Raw genomic sequence first — 15,223 nt, 5'->3', positions numbered from 1 at the left:
TGCTAGGAGGGGAAAAAATTATTCAGAGATGTGCCTAAGTTAGCTTGCAAAATGAAAGACAAGTGGTTAGAAAAACCACACACACCATCCCTCCAGTGGCACTGGATACTGGGCTTAGGAGGCCATGGGGGCAGGTTCTTGGGCTCGAGTCCCTTGATTGGCCACTGTAGAAAAGAAATGGGATACCAGACTAGATAGACTGGTGGTCTCACCCCGCAGGTCATCTCACTGAGACTCAAGGCAGATTACGTAGAGTTAGGTTAGCACAGTCAATTTCAAGGACATTTCCATAAACAATGCCATACGGTGATAAATACAAGATTACAAAGACATAGCATTAGCAAGGATCCAATACAGAGTCAAAGAAATGCTGAAACAGAGCACAAGCAATTCTAGGATTGACATTAGACAGCATAGAACTAGCCAGTAAGGTCATACTTAAGAGCAACAGGTAGTACATGGGAGGTAGGGTTGCCAGGTTCAGGATGGGAAATTCCTGAAGATTTTGGGGGGTGGAACCTGGAGAGGGTGGGGTTTGGGAGAGGGGCCTCAGTGAGGTACAATGCCATAGAGTTCACCCATCAAAGCAGCCATTTTCTCCAGGGCAACTGATCTCTTTGGCCCTGAGATCAGTTGCAATTCGAGGAGATCTCCAGCTACCCCATGGAGGCTGGCAACCCTAATGGGAGAACATACTTAAAGCAATAGAAACTACGTAAAGCAACATAGCGGTGAAGTCTACAGTTCCTAACTCGTCAGTAAAGCATCTCTTTTCCCTACAGTTTGAGGGAAAGACCTTTTGAATAATTCAGTTTTGCATCGTTAGGTACATATTACTTACAACTATTTAATTCTGTATACAGTTTTACTCATAAACATACAATCGAGAACTGTCGGCTGGGCTTGCCAAATCCCACACGAGGATTGAAGTTATCCCAGAATTACGACCGATCCGACTACAGACCTCAGTTCTCCGTAAGAAACCGGCAGCTTCCGAGGGGGGACTCCCTGGCAGCCCGCCCCTGCGTCCCTGCTCTGCTGCCTCGCCTCCCCCAGATCGCCAAGCATTTCCCTCCTATCGGCCCAGGGTCACGGAGAGGGGGCCGTCTCGGACCCCCCAGGCTGGAATACCCAGGAAAAGCCCCCAGCAAGGGCCCGCCGCCCTCTGCACATGCTTAAAAGCCCCTCCGCCTTGGCACATCCTTTGCGCTCGGGCGCTTCCTCGCCGGTCCTCCAGCGCTAGAGGGCGGGCGCGCTCCTCTCCCCGGCACGGCTGGCGGCTGCGGCTGGGTCGCGGCGGCGAGGGTCAAGCGGGCTCCCGGTCGCTTCCTGCTCCCTCGCCAGGGCGCAGGCGCCGTTGGGAAGAGCTGGCGGACTCCGGGCCAGTGGCGCGCTCCGAGCCGGCCGAGGCTGCAGGTAAGGCGGCCGGCGGGTGCGCCCGCTTCTCCCGAGGAGGGCGGCGCCCCGGGCCCCGTCCGCGCCCCCATCCCTTCTCCCGCCTTTCCCTGGCTCGGCTTCCTCCTGCGGTGCTCAGCCGCCCTCCTCCTCCCCTGGTCCCCTCCGCGTTGCCCGCTTCCGCCTCTGCACAAGCTCTCCTCCCCGGCCACTTTCTGCCGCGAGTCCCACTTCACGCGCCCTTGCCTGGCGGTGCTTCCTCGTAAGTGAGCACCGCTGGGTTCCGTGGGGATCTTGGCAGATTTCTTTGTAGATTCTGAATGCTACAGAACCGGGGCGGGGGGTCCTTGACAGCGGGTAGGAAAGAGCGCAGCAAGCCGCGCGGCAGCTTATCTGATGTGGCAGCTGCACACGTGTGTGTTTCGTTTTGGCTGCTTGGGCTGAGACGCCGAGAGAGTGGCGGTGCTGCGTAGCACTCTTTCCTGCCACGTTTGCATGATTCAAAGTGAATTTGGTTGATTTTAAAAAAAATACATATGTGGTCTGTGTGCAAGTTACACAGCTTTGATTTTGCATAGGCATTTTTTAATTTTTTTATTTGTTTATATTATTTATAGTCCTCTTTTCTCACTGCACATGCTTGCAGGAAGGGCGGGATATAAGTCAAACAAAATAAATAAATAAATAAAATGCCCCCCCCCGCCCCCGAAAATTACAGTGTTCGTCTATATGAGCAACAGCTGGGACATTCAATAAACGGTGCAATAGCATACATAGGAACAGCTGTTAGGATTTATATTTAGGATCATAAATAAATAAATAAAATGAGACCCCCCCCCAGGTAAATTACAGCTGGGACATTCAATAAACGGTACAATAGCATACATAGGGACAGCTGTTAGGATTTACATTTAGGATCGTACACTGGGACACTACTCTGGGATTTCTGACATACTTAGAAGGGAAGATCACTTGAAGATGTGCAGAGCGCTGAATTTTTCGTGCATTTGGAATTAGGAGTAGGATGATGCATTATCTTGGCAAGCTTGAGTACCAGCACTTCTTTAAAAATTAAGTTATGCTTAGCACCTTTTAATCAGATGTTATGCCTGATCATGAAGGCTGAAAAGAACTAACAGTGTAAATTTCCCGTTTTCATCTTGTCGTTATCCGCATACAGATTGGTGGAGAATCTAACACATCAAATTCCAGAGGATTAGTTGTGCTCATCTGCGTCAACCAAAATGACGGAGACCTCTGGCACCTTACAGTGAAATCCTAACCATACTTACTCTGGTCTAAACCCATTGATTTCATTGGGCTTAATCTGGAGTAACTCTGTTTAGGATTTCACTGTCGAAGTCTAACAAATTCTGTGAGCCAGTGCCCACCTCATCAGATGTAATAAGCTTTTGGCTGGCAAAAGCTTATGCCGTAATAAATGAGTTAGTCTTCAAGATACTTTATTGATATCTGTGCCTGTGAACACAGGACTGGGCAGGAGTGTCTGATTCAGATTAATGCACAGTAGAAGAATATTGGCTGTGCATAGTGGCTAAAGTTGGCCGTGTATTCAAAATCACTTAACATGCTCTTGTTCTCTTTTCCCAACGTATTATACACTCAAAGTGGGGAAAGTGTGAATTTCTCTCCCACTTTCACTTCACAGTAGTGAGTGAAGTGGAATTCTAACCATTGTTGTTATCTGGGAGCATGGAACCAGAAGTTGCAGTCAATATTTTGGTTATTACAAGGCCGCTGTACACGTTTATGTATGGCACCATTATTGTATTCATCCCTCTGTCAATACTGCTTTTTTCCTTCTGTTCCCTAGACTCTGTTTCTTTCTTGTCTTTTCCTACTGCTGTGCCAACTACTTAATGTGTATTCCCCTCCCACTTCCTTTTCTTCAACCCTTTGGGGACTGTTTCACATATTACGCTGGAAAAACATATGTGTTCCCAGTGCATCTTGCTGAAAGGTCTCATTGGGCAAGTCTTGCTTACACAACTGTTGTACGTGTCTCCTGCTTTTAAAATTCACAAACTTGCCAATGTAAAGCTTACTGATATGTTTCATTACAACCACTTTCTTTTGATGGATGAATGTAGAAATCTAAAGTACGCTTCAAGGTGAAACATTCCTAAAACTCAAATCTTTGGGAAAACTTTGTAGCGGGTAATAGGGTGGAACTTGGAGAATTGTGGAAGTGGTCAGATGATGTGTTAAAGCAGCTTTGAGATTTCTTTAGGGAAGCGCTTGGCTGCAAAGAGCTCCAAAAAGCAATTTCGTCAAAGTAGATGAATGGATAGAAAAGAGGCAAATGAGATTCATGTAAATGTAAAGTGATGCGCTTTGGCATAAATCATCCCCTTTAACTTTATATATATTAAAAGGGTAAAGGTAGTCCCCTGTGCAAGCACTGAGTCATTACTGACCCATGGGGGGATGTCGCATCACGACGTTTTCTTGGCAGACTTTTTACAGGGTGGTTTGCCATTGCCTTCCCCAGTCATCTACACTTTACCCCCAGGAAACTGGGTACTCATTTTACCGCCCTCGGAAGGATGGAAGGCTGAGCCAACCTTGAGCCGGCTACCTGAACCCGGCTTCCGCCGGGATCGAACTCAGGTTGCAAGCAGAGGTTGGGCTGCAGTACTGCCGCTTACCACTCTGTGCCACGGGGCTCGGTGTATGTATATTTTTATATATTATATATATTGATGGGGTCTAAATTGGTGACTAACTGAGAAAGATCTCAAGATTGTAGTGGATAGCTCAGTAAAAATGTCTGCTGTGGAAGGGCAATTCCATGGCAGGGATTATTCGGAAAGAGAGTGAAAATAAATTGTTTACCTTTGTGATGCAGTTTTATTTATTTACTTCATTTATACAACGCCTTTCTCCCTGCTGCGGACCCACAGCACTTTAAATCGTTTTCCTTTCCTCTGTTGTATCCTCACAACAACCCTGTGAGGTAGGTTAGGCTGAGATTGTGTCATTGGCCCAAGCTCACCCAGCAAGCTTCCATGGGAGAATGGGCATTTGAATCTGGGTGGTAGTCTAACCACTGCAATAATCTTGGTTTTGCTGCCATAGTTGCAAATGCAATAGCAGATGCAATTCTGTTCACCCCACAGCAAAAAGGGCGTGCAGCTGGGAAAGGTGTAGAAAAGGGGGGAATTCCTAAATTATCGATTTGGAACTTAAGTATTTGGAACTTTTAAGTATTTGGAACTTTTAAGTTTTAGAAAAAAAGATGACTTAAGGGGTACATGATGGAGGTTTATAAAATTAGTCATGGTGTGAAGAAATTGGATAGCAGTTTTTCTTTTAACTCTAGAATGTGAGTTCACATAATTAAATGAATGAGGATCAGATTGAGGGAGAATGCAAAATTGGTCAGAATGAATGCTTCACATAACTTCTGTACATCTTATCTGCCTTTAGCCCAACCTTCTGTTCCAAGAATCCTTAAAGAGGCTGGGAGGTTCCTGGCCATAGGTGCACTGTGTATGTTTTACATTCTGGGATGTTATGTGATTTTTATGTTTCTAGGTTTTAATGGCTATTGATTGTAATAATTTAGTGTTCCACAAGGTTATCTTTTACTTTGTGGGTCCCCTCAAGCAGATCCCTGAAGAAGCGGCATATAAAAATGGTTTAAATAAATATGTGCATTGTTGAATTAAGGACTTTTTTTCTGACTTAGGGTCAGGGTCAGTGGGCTTGACCCCATTTCCCCATGCACAAATTTACAGTGCACCTGTGTAACATACTATATGTATAGTCTGAAGGTGGTAATGGAGGATGACTTTAAAATTCATAGAGGACTGATTGCTAAATGACTATACCATGCCAATAAGCTGTACGCCTCTGGATACAAGTTTCGAAGCGAGCAGCGGGGCAGAGTTGGTTTTATGGCTTGCTTGCAGGCTTCTAGCTAGTCACTGCTGAAACAGATGCAGGATGAATGGACCAGCAGAGAAGTCGTGGTGACTGGGCTGAGTGGTTCTTATGTTCTTAGGAAGATGTTTCCTTTCTAAGGAGGTATGCCAGTCTATGCCCAATGGGTTTAGGCTGGAGACATTCTGTATAGATTGCACTGTCAACGTACGAATACTCGTAAAGCAGATGCAATTTTTAAAAAGAAAAATTGTCTGAAATGTACCAGGGGAATCTCTTGAGGAATCAAAACGTGTCATTTTGATTTCCGAAATTATTCTGGCATTAAAGCTTGCGTCTTTTTAAAAATCTGTGACATTCATTAGAACTTTAGTCACAGTTACAGTTTTACCCAGTGGGCAGGTGGGATCCAGCCAGATTATTTTGTTACTCACCAAGTTCTCCTTATTATGCACTCCACCTGATGTGGCTTTTTGTCCATGCAGGTCCCATGATCTGCTGCACATCCTCTTTGGCAGGTCAAAGGTGACCTCCATTTTTTACTAATGGAAATGCTGGTTGGGTCCAACTTAGTATTGGCCAACTACAAACTCCAGGTTTTGCAGCTCTTGAAACACCCCATGTGTTAGCCACACAGATGTGTCTTCTCTTCAAATCAGTCTTATGGAGGAAAAGGACAATTAAAGATGATGGTGCTTATTTGACTTTAATCTATTCCAGTAAAACCATGACATCAGGCTTGGAATTGTAACTGTAGCATTTTTTAGTTTTTTCTTGATTTTTTTTTAAATTAATGTTTTGGGAGATTTTTGTGGAGGCTGGTTTTGGCTCGAATGTGTTTCTGTAACAGGAATTGTCCTTCCTTCCATGTTCTAAAATCTGTTGAAAAGGAATATGTTCTAAATGAGGCCTGTCTAGCAATAAGAAGTGTTTATTCAAAATTAAACTGAAAATTTAACTGACATTCCAGAGGGGTGGCTGTCTCTGTCTCTGTTGTATCCAAAACAACACAGATTCTTGTCGTTTCTAAAAGAATTAACAGATTTATGTATGATAAGCTTTCTCTGGGCTCATGAAATTTTATGCCACAGTAAATGTGTTAGTCTTTGAGGTACCACAAGATTATTATTTTGATTTATGAGAAGCAGACCTCCTTTCCCTAAACGTCGTAAAAACATCTTCAGTGATTTTGTTGTATAGTACAATATAATATTTGATTTATATACCGCCCTTCAGGACAATTTAACATCCACTCAGAGCAGTTTACAAAGTATGTTATTATTATCCCCACAACAATCACCATATGAGGTGAGTGGGGCTGAGAGAGCTCTGAGAGAGCTGTGACTTATTCAAGGTCACCCAGCTAGCTTTAAACAGAGGTGTGGGGAATCAAACCCGGTTTTCCAGATTAAGTCCTGCCGCTCTTAAGCACTACACCAAACTGTATTAAATATTTGGTAAAATCCAGAGAAAGCAATTGACAATACTTTATAGACTAATCACCTAATTTGTGTATTGCTAGCACCCAGACCTGTAAACTGTTGTGATAAAAACATAGATGCAGAAAGATTAAGTCTGGAGTCTCTGGACAACAATTTATTGAATAAAAATATGTTTTGTGAAAGGTATGCCCTGCATCTCATTACATGATTTCCCAAGCTTCAGTGCACATTGTTCTGAATCAAGCAATTTACCTCGATTGCACAAGCATGCAGTTTTCTTCCTTCCTACCGGTCTCCTCTGGGGAAGGGGGGGGGTAGTTCAGTCCCCACCCTGATTTTTTTCCACTAGCTGGACCACTGCAGCTCCTCCATCTCTCACCCCGTAGAATGTTTGATTGGTGGTTGGAAATATGGGCCGCCATCTAGAACTGTTTTATTACTTGAACTGTTTGTTTATTTATGGTTTTCATGCAAATTTTATTGTAAATTTTAGTGCTGATGTTATCCGCTCTGAGCCCATTCACAGGGAGAGCAGATTACAAATTTAATAAATCAATCACTTTGTTTCAGGAAATAAGAAAAATAGAGGGCCTGGTTTCAGGGAACCTTCAGTGGCTTGATTAACTATGAGACTTCAGTGCTTGTATTTGACAAACTAGTTTATCATCATTTCCCATACTAGATTATTGCTGCAAACAGTAGGCAGAAGAGAGGTCTCTGTGTGGAGAGAGCAAGTGGCCTGGTTCTCCACTTGGAACTATGGAAGGGGCTGTGTTAGGATTGCCAGGAACCCCTCACCTCCCATTGGGAGGGTGGAGGACCTGGCACTTAACTTGTGCAGAGCACAAGAGCTGGCCGTGCTCCATGCCAGCCGCACGAGCGCTCCCAACGAAGCATGGCCCCAAATGAAGCGTGGAAATGCTCCTGTGGGTGGCACAACGACATCACCTCCAGAAGTGACATGGCCATGCTGGTTGGGAGCGCTCACATGGCGCGTGCTCCTGAGGTGCCTGCCAGTGGTGGGCAACCTCCGTGAGTGTGCCTCCTCCCACCAATCGCTGGGCAATCAGAAGACGAGGAGGCAAATCCCAGGGAGTTTGTCCTCCATTGGTGGGCACTTGGGAATCCTAGGAAGTGTCCATGTACTTAACTTTGTATTGGGCACCTAGCTCAGTATATTGACAATCCTTTATGTTTTAAAATCAAGCTTCTAGCCTTTAAGGCCGATGAAGGGCTTGAAAGCTTGTGGCCTATCTTGATGCCACCTCAGAAGCTAAATGAGAGATGCGCAGGCTTTCTGGAAGGTGGAAGCCTTGCCTAGTTGAAGAAAAATATATTATTCAGAATTTAAAGAGAGAGATTCACTTAACTTGCATAATTTTTTTTACCAATCGTAGAATTTGTCTGTCTTGGCACAAGTCTTGTGATAGTCAGCCATGTAGTCTGCCCTGGTGCATTAAAGCCAGGACTATAAAGGCCTCTCAGAAAAAGAAGGTACTTTCTCTCTTACACTTTCAAGGTTAGTGCCAAAGTATTGAACTGAATATCGAAGTAAGGCAGCAAAGTTATATTAGCCTCAGTTTGGTGTCCTTTAACTCTGAAGATATTTTTATTTTTTGCCTCCAAGTAAATATGCCAGAGTCAGTATTATAGAGCTAAAAATAAAATACCAGAGAGCACAAGCTAACGTCATATGCCTTTGTTACAGGTGACTACTGGGGTTTTTTTGCTTCCGTTAAAAAAACATTTTCCCTCTTATTCTAGGAACCAAAATGAAAACACTAGATGTTCTTTTGCATTGGGATCACTCAGAACCCACTTTGCGTGTGCGCAGGTGCAAAGAAAGAATAATACTCTCAGTTTGATGCATAAAACAATGTCGAACGTTGAGGTCTATTGCATTTTCATGCAGCTCCATCATTTTCAGATCTTGAATGGAATGATCAAGCTTCGAAAACTTTCACGGAGTCCGTATATGCTTTTTTTTGGCTTATTACTAAATTAAAAATGATTAAGACAGGCTGATATTTTTAACAGTAGTATATTGCTGTGTATAATTGTAGACTGCAGTGTTTAAGAGGCTTCCGTAAAGATTTTTAGTTAATAATTTTTCAACTCATGCTTTAGAGGTTCTTGGGGAGTTTGTTTTGAGCAGACTTAAATAGAGTTGTTCTCCACCCTGGTGCTAATTCTAGAAGGCATATTTTAATTTCCCACTTCAGTAACTTGGGTGAAAGACTTACATCAGAATCTGTGTTTGGTTTTTAAAACGTTCAACACTTCTTTCATTAATAAGTGATGTATTAAATACTACAACTGAATTCATAAGCGAGTGGGTTGCATTCAACTGAGTGGAACTTGTTTCGGAGTAAATGTGGCTAGGATCAAATTGGAAAAGGCATTCATAGCTGAGATGTCTGACGAAGTTATTTCGCAGGGTTGGGCAGGCTGTGCATGGGTGGGATTCGCTTATCTTATCTTCATGCCCTGGGCAAGTCCTCTTTCCTTCTCCGTTGATAGGTGCTGTTTGTTCTACTTGCTCAAGTTTCTATTGCTGACCTTTTGGGAGGGAGAGAAATTCCTGTTCTATCCTATGGTTTCCGCTACATTGACAGTCTCAGCCTAAGCCTGGGGTGTCAAACTCATTTGTTACGAAGCCCCGATCTGACATAAATGGCACTTTGTCAGGCTGACCATGTGTACCATAAAATTTAATGCCAGGTACCAGAGATATAAAACTTTATAAAAGACACAGGCATACCCAATTAATGATATAATTTTTTTTGACTCAAAATGCAAACATACTTAAAACATTAGCACGCTTACAGTATTTCCTCTATTTTACAGTCTTGGGTAACTGTCACTTCTTGAATCAAAATCTGGAGTTAAAATCTGTGCCGTAGCAGTTTTGAGTATGCTGTTCAGGGGTCTCAAGCCTGAGACATCTGTGTTTCCTCTCTCCCTCCCCTCAACGTTCAGTTTGTTTAAGAGTTCTGGAGAACTCAGAAACTTGCACACTGTTTTGTATCATTTTAGTTGCTCTTAATAAAAGGTATTGAGTAGACATGTGCTCTGTATACCCTTTCCATCACTACTGAGATCCTCCAAATTCAGCCCGTATCCATCCATTTCCCGACTTGTCTTTTCCAGTGGATGACGATGCCTGCTTTAAAGGTCTGCCCTGGGAAGAGGAGAAAGTTATCTATGAAAGAACACCTCTGAGCCTGCTGCCCACCAACATTAACCACATCTGTCACATAAAGAAATGGCTGCTAGGATTACCAGCTCTGGGTTGGGATTCCTGGAGATTTGGGGCTGTAGCCCGGGGAAGGCAGGTTTGGGGAGGAGGGACCTCAGCAGGGTATAATGTCTTAGGGTCCACCCTCCAAAGCAGTCATTGTCTCCAGGGGAACTGACCTCTATGGTCTGGAGATCGGCTGTAACTCTGGTAGGTCTCCAGGTCCTACCTGGAGGCTGGCAACCTGTTCCTAGCCACATTTACCTACACGTGCATGTGCCATACCCAGATGCACTAGAGACCTCCTTGTTCACTTTCCCGACCATGAGCGTGCACGTGCCCCGCACCTAGAAACATAGCCCCTCGCATTTCAGGACATTCCTTGGATTGACCTCTGAGGCCAAGCCAGAAAGGGCAGCTTGCCGTGGGTTGGATAAGAACGCAGGGAGGCATCCTGCCCAACTTCCTCCTTGTTCCAGCAGCTGGCTAGGCTGATGTAGGCCATCCCAGCGCACATAACAAAAATGGCATGTCAGGCCATTTTGCTTAGCGCTCAAGGCCAGTTCTGCACATAGAGGACCGAGGCGAACCCCTGAGGTGCTGGCTCATCTTGCTCCCAGTGTGTCCAACCAAGCACAGCTGCCACCATCACCTTTCACCTCATGTGTCTGCTGCTATGTCCTGATCCAGTATTCTAACTACTGAACTACAGTTGGCTCCCTTCAGGCCAAGATAACGTAGATTTCTTAAGCTGCTTGCCTGTCCTGTTCAAAACTAGTTTGACCAGTTTTAAAGAGTACGTCCTAAACGTTGGCTGTATTCCATCATCATCAAGAATGCAAATGAGTCCTTATACTGCCATTATCGCCGTTTAAAAAATTGCCACTGGATAACATTTGTAAATGATACTCTGTGATTTCTTTTCTTGCTTCCAGTACAGAAAGGGCCAGTAAAATGATCAAGGTGCTGGAATGTCTCCCCTACACAGAAAAAGAAGGTCAAACATTTGGGGCTTTTTAGCTGAGGGGGGAAAAAAGACAACCAAGATGCAACGTGACTGACATTTATAACAATAATGTACGGTTTGGAGAAAGCGGATGTGAGAATTCTTACTCTTTCATTATGCTCTCATTTGGGCATCAACTGAGGAAATGGATGGGCTGTAAGTTCCTGACAAACAAAAGAAAGTACTTCTTGTTAAACATGTTGCCGTTCGATTTTGTGGTAAAAGCAATCACAGGTAGTGGCATGAGTCTACAGGAGGACCCCAAGTTGTATAGTACACAGAAAGCTGTTTGCATGTCCACTTCCTGTCTCCAGAAAGAGGAATAATTGTGTGCAAGCACATGAACCAGCTGATGATGTAACCACCAGTGTTGTTTTGCATACTGACATAGCAGCACTTCTTCTTTTACTAATGTTTATATGTGATATAGTGGTTGGACGAGCATTTGGGGGACCCAGGTTCAGATTTCTACTCTGCCAGAAAGACTTGCTAGGTGACCTTGAGCCAATCACACTATTAGCTTAACGTACCTTACAGATGTATTGTCGAAGGCTTTCACGGCTGGAGAACGATGGTTGTTGGGGGTTTTCCGGGCTGTATTGCCGTGGTCTTGACATTGTAGTTCCTGACGTTTCGCCAGCAGCTGTGGCTGGCATCTTCAGAGGTGTAGCACCAAAAGACAGAGATCTCTCAGTGTCACAGTGTGGAAAAGATGTAGGTCATTTGTATCTACTCAGGAGGGGTGGGGTTGAGCTGAGTCATTCTGTAAGAGTTTCCCAGGGTGTGGAATGCTAATGGCGGGAGGCTTCACTGTATCCTGAGGAGGTTCTTTTGCATATGGATTGGTGCTTGATGTGCTAATCTTCTCTGCAGGGCTATTGTCGGGTGTGGAGTGTTTTGTTGGCCTGGTGTTTTTCAGAACTGGAGCCCATGCTCTGTTCATTCTTAAGGTTTCTTCTTTCCTGTTGAAGTTTTGCTTATGCTTGTGAATTTCAATGGCTTCCCTGTGCAGTCTGACAAAGTAGTTGGAAGTGTTGTCCAGTATTTTGGTGTCCTGGAATAAGATACTGTGCCCTGTTTGAGTTAGGCTATGTTCAGCCACTGCTGATTTTTCAGGCTGTCCAAGTCTGCAGTGTCTTTCATGTTCTTTTATTCTTGTCTGGATGCTACGCTTTGTGGTCCCGATGTAAACTTGTCCACAGCTGCAGGGTATACGGTATACTCCTGCAGAGGTGAGGGGGTCTCTGCTGTCTTTTGCTGATCGTAGCATCTGTTGTATTTTTCGGGTGGGTCTGAATACTGCTTGAAGGTTATGCTTTTTCATAAGCTTTCCCATCTGATCAGTAATTCCTTTGATATATGGCAAAAACACTTTTCCTGTAGGTGACTGTTTTTCCTTGGTTGTTTGATTCATCCTGGGTTTGATTGCTCTTCGGATTTCATTTCTGGAGTAGCCATTTGCCTGAAGTGCGTGGTTTAGATGATTAATTTCCTCATTGAGAAAGCGCGGCTCACATATCCGTCTTGCACGATCCACTAATGTTTTCATTATGCCTCTTTTCTGTCGGGGGTGGTGATTGGAGTTTTTGTGTACTTACACAAAAAGTACTTACACAAAAACTCCAATCACAAGCATAAGCAAAACTTCAACAGGAAAGAAGAAACCTTAAGAATGAACAGAGCATGGGCTCCAGTTCTGAAAAACACCAGGCCAACAAAACACTCCACACCCGACAATAGCCCTGCAGAGAAGATTAGCACATCAAGCACCAATCCATATGCAAAAGAACCTCCTCAGGATACAGTGAAGCCTCCCGCCATTAGCATTCCACACCCTGGGAAACTCTTACAGAATGACTCAGCTCAACCCCACCCCTCCTGAGTAGATACAAATGACCTACATCTTTTCCACACTGTGACACTGAGAGATCTCTGTCTTTTGGTGCTACACCTCTGAAGATGCCAGCCACAGCTGCTGGCGAAACGTCAGGAACTACAATGCCAAGACCACGGCAATACAGCCCGGAAAACCCCCAACAACCATCGTACCTTACAGAGTTGTTGTGAGGATAGGTGTAATGATTCTCTTTTGGTTTTTTTAACCTAACTTTTGGACCTTTAATTCAATTCATCCTTATGTTACCTTAAACTTTTAACGCAGGAGGTCACAACCAACACTCTTTTTTCCTCCACACACACACACAGAGCTTTAGTACTTCTCTACTTTACCGAGACTTATACCTTGAGAACACCTTCCCTTTTTTTTGTATTTGACCTCTATATTGCTGCCTCCCTGACTCCCTCAAAAGGTTTTTGCTGCCACAAAGGCTTTCACTTTAGACCTCCTCAGGTTTACCAGTAATATAGGAAGGCTTATTATAAATTGTAGTCAGTGTGTGAGGGTGGTTATGAGGTTAAAAAAATATCTTTTTTCTTAAACAAAAGTAGAATATATTTACAACTACATAAATGTGTTGGTTGCAGACTTTTACTAAGCGTACTGGTTTCAGAATAGTTCTTAAGTATGGTAGTTTCATAAATTATATCTTCTTGAAGATATAATCTTCAAGATTCTTGAATATATATATCTTCACAGACTCAGTCACACAGACTAATTCTCCACACAGATCTTCACTAACAGAATAAACTCTCGTCTCATCCACACAGACATAGATTCACTCAGGCCTTCCCATTCAACTTGCTTAACCTAGATAGAATAATCTCTTAGATATTGATAGACTGCCCCAGACACACACAGTTTGCTTGACTGAGACAGAATCTTTTCTCTGAGACATTCAAAGACTGACTGAAAAGCTTTTTCTAAGCTCTGTAACTCAAAACTGCAGTTCCCTCCACCCTCTAGGGTACATCTACCCTCCAATCATATCACACTCTACTCACTCATCCAACGCCTCTCTTTTCATCAGAGGCCTGCATTTATTCACTCAGTAACAATTATTAAAAATCCTACATTAGCATGCAGAAATAAAAGCCAAATTAAATATATTACATGAAAAACATTACAATAGAGAAGAATGATGTAAGCCCACTGGGGAGGAAGGTGGGGTATAAATGAAATAAATAAATGTCATTAACCTATACTTGTTCTGTCTTTCACTGTATATCTATTAGTTATCTATTTATTTCATTTATACCATGCCTTTCTCCCCACGGGTGACCCAAAGCAGCTTATACCATTCGCTTCACCTCCATTTTATCCTCACAACAACCTTGTGAGGTGGGTTAGGCTGAGTGTGTGTGACTGGCCCAAAGTCATCAGCAAACTTCCATGGCGGAGTAGATTTGAACTCAGGTCTCCCAGATCCTGTTGTGTGAAAGACAACAGTGTATTATGCCAGTTAATGCTTAATATGTTATAATTTAACAAACTCAGAACTGCTTGTGATGTGGAGAGGAAAATAATTGGTAGTTAAGGGCAGCAAGTAAGAGAAGGGAATGGATTCTCAGCTTGTTGGATGCTAAATTGTATGGTATATTATTTAGCACTTCAGCAAAGATTAGAGGGCATCTTTAGTATTGCAGGCCCATCTCCCCGCCTCTAATTTTTGTTGTGAAGTGAGGGGGCTGAGAAAGCTAGGTGTGGGCATAGTTGGTGACATGAGACAGTTGTTAGGGCTGTTCCAGGAGTTGTGTTGGAATGTTAGGAAAGAACTTTTCAATACTGTTTTAGATTGCCTAATGAAAAGGCTGTGTTCTGTTTCCTTTACTAATGCTGAGACAGTATAGAACTCTGGAATTGTTACCACTGGTAGAAATTTTAGATTGACAGATGGGAGATACTTGATCTCCTGAAATAGTGTTCTTTTGTTATGAGGGTTTTGGAGAAAAGGATCTAGTACTTGCAAATTTTGTGGTATGAATGGCCTCCAGAGGACAGCACCAGATGTTAGGATACCAAGGACAACTCTTCTCTGGTCAAGCATAGGAGTAAAATAATTGTGTGGTCGTAAATAGCATTATAGCAGGTTAGTTCCAGTCTTGTTATTTCCCAGTATGTTCAGAAATAACCTGATACTAATTCTTGTTTTGATTAATTAAAGGGTACACCATTCTTTTAAAAAGCCGTCCCAGTTTTCTGTGTACTTCCTTCCACCTGCACCTGCAATTAAACTCTGTTTTCCTGTGGGAGAGGATAAGTTGTATGATGTAATTGCAATGACTTGAATGATAAATATTTAGTATAATGAACCGTATTACTTAATTTGCATATGTCTC

General features: G+C 43.3%; 1 protein-coding gene across 1 annotated transcript in view; it reads left to right on the top strand.

Moving 5' to 3' along the window:
• Positions 1–1,324: 1,324 nt before the first annotated feature.
• Positions 1,325–15,223, top strand: part of FAM3C (FAM3 metabolism regulating signaling molecule C) — a 45,813-nt gene continuing 31,914 nt past the window's right edge. Inside the window, exon 1 of the mRNA XM_054988418.1 lies at positions 1,325–1,416. The gene's annotated coding sequence lies outside the window, so the exon portion shown is untranslated. The remainder of the gene's footprint in view (positions 1,417–15,223) is intronic.

This window comes from Eublepharis macularius, chromosome 9 (assembly GCF_028583425.1).
Source record: "Eublepharis macularius isolate TG4126 chromosome 9, MPM_Emac_v1.0, whole genome shotgun sequence".
Lineage (NCBI taxonomy): Eukaryota > Metazoa > Chordata > Lepidosauria > Squamata > Eublepharidae > Eublepharis > Eublepharis macularius.
Note: the sequence above shows the minus strand (reverse complement) of the source record. Positions and strands in the feature narration are given on the sequence as shown.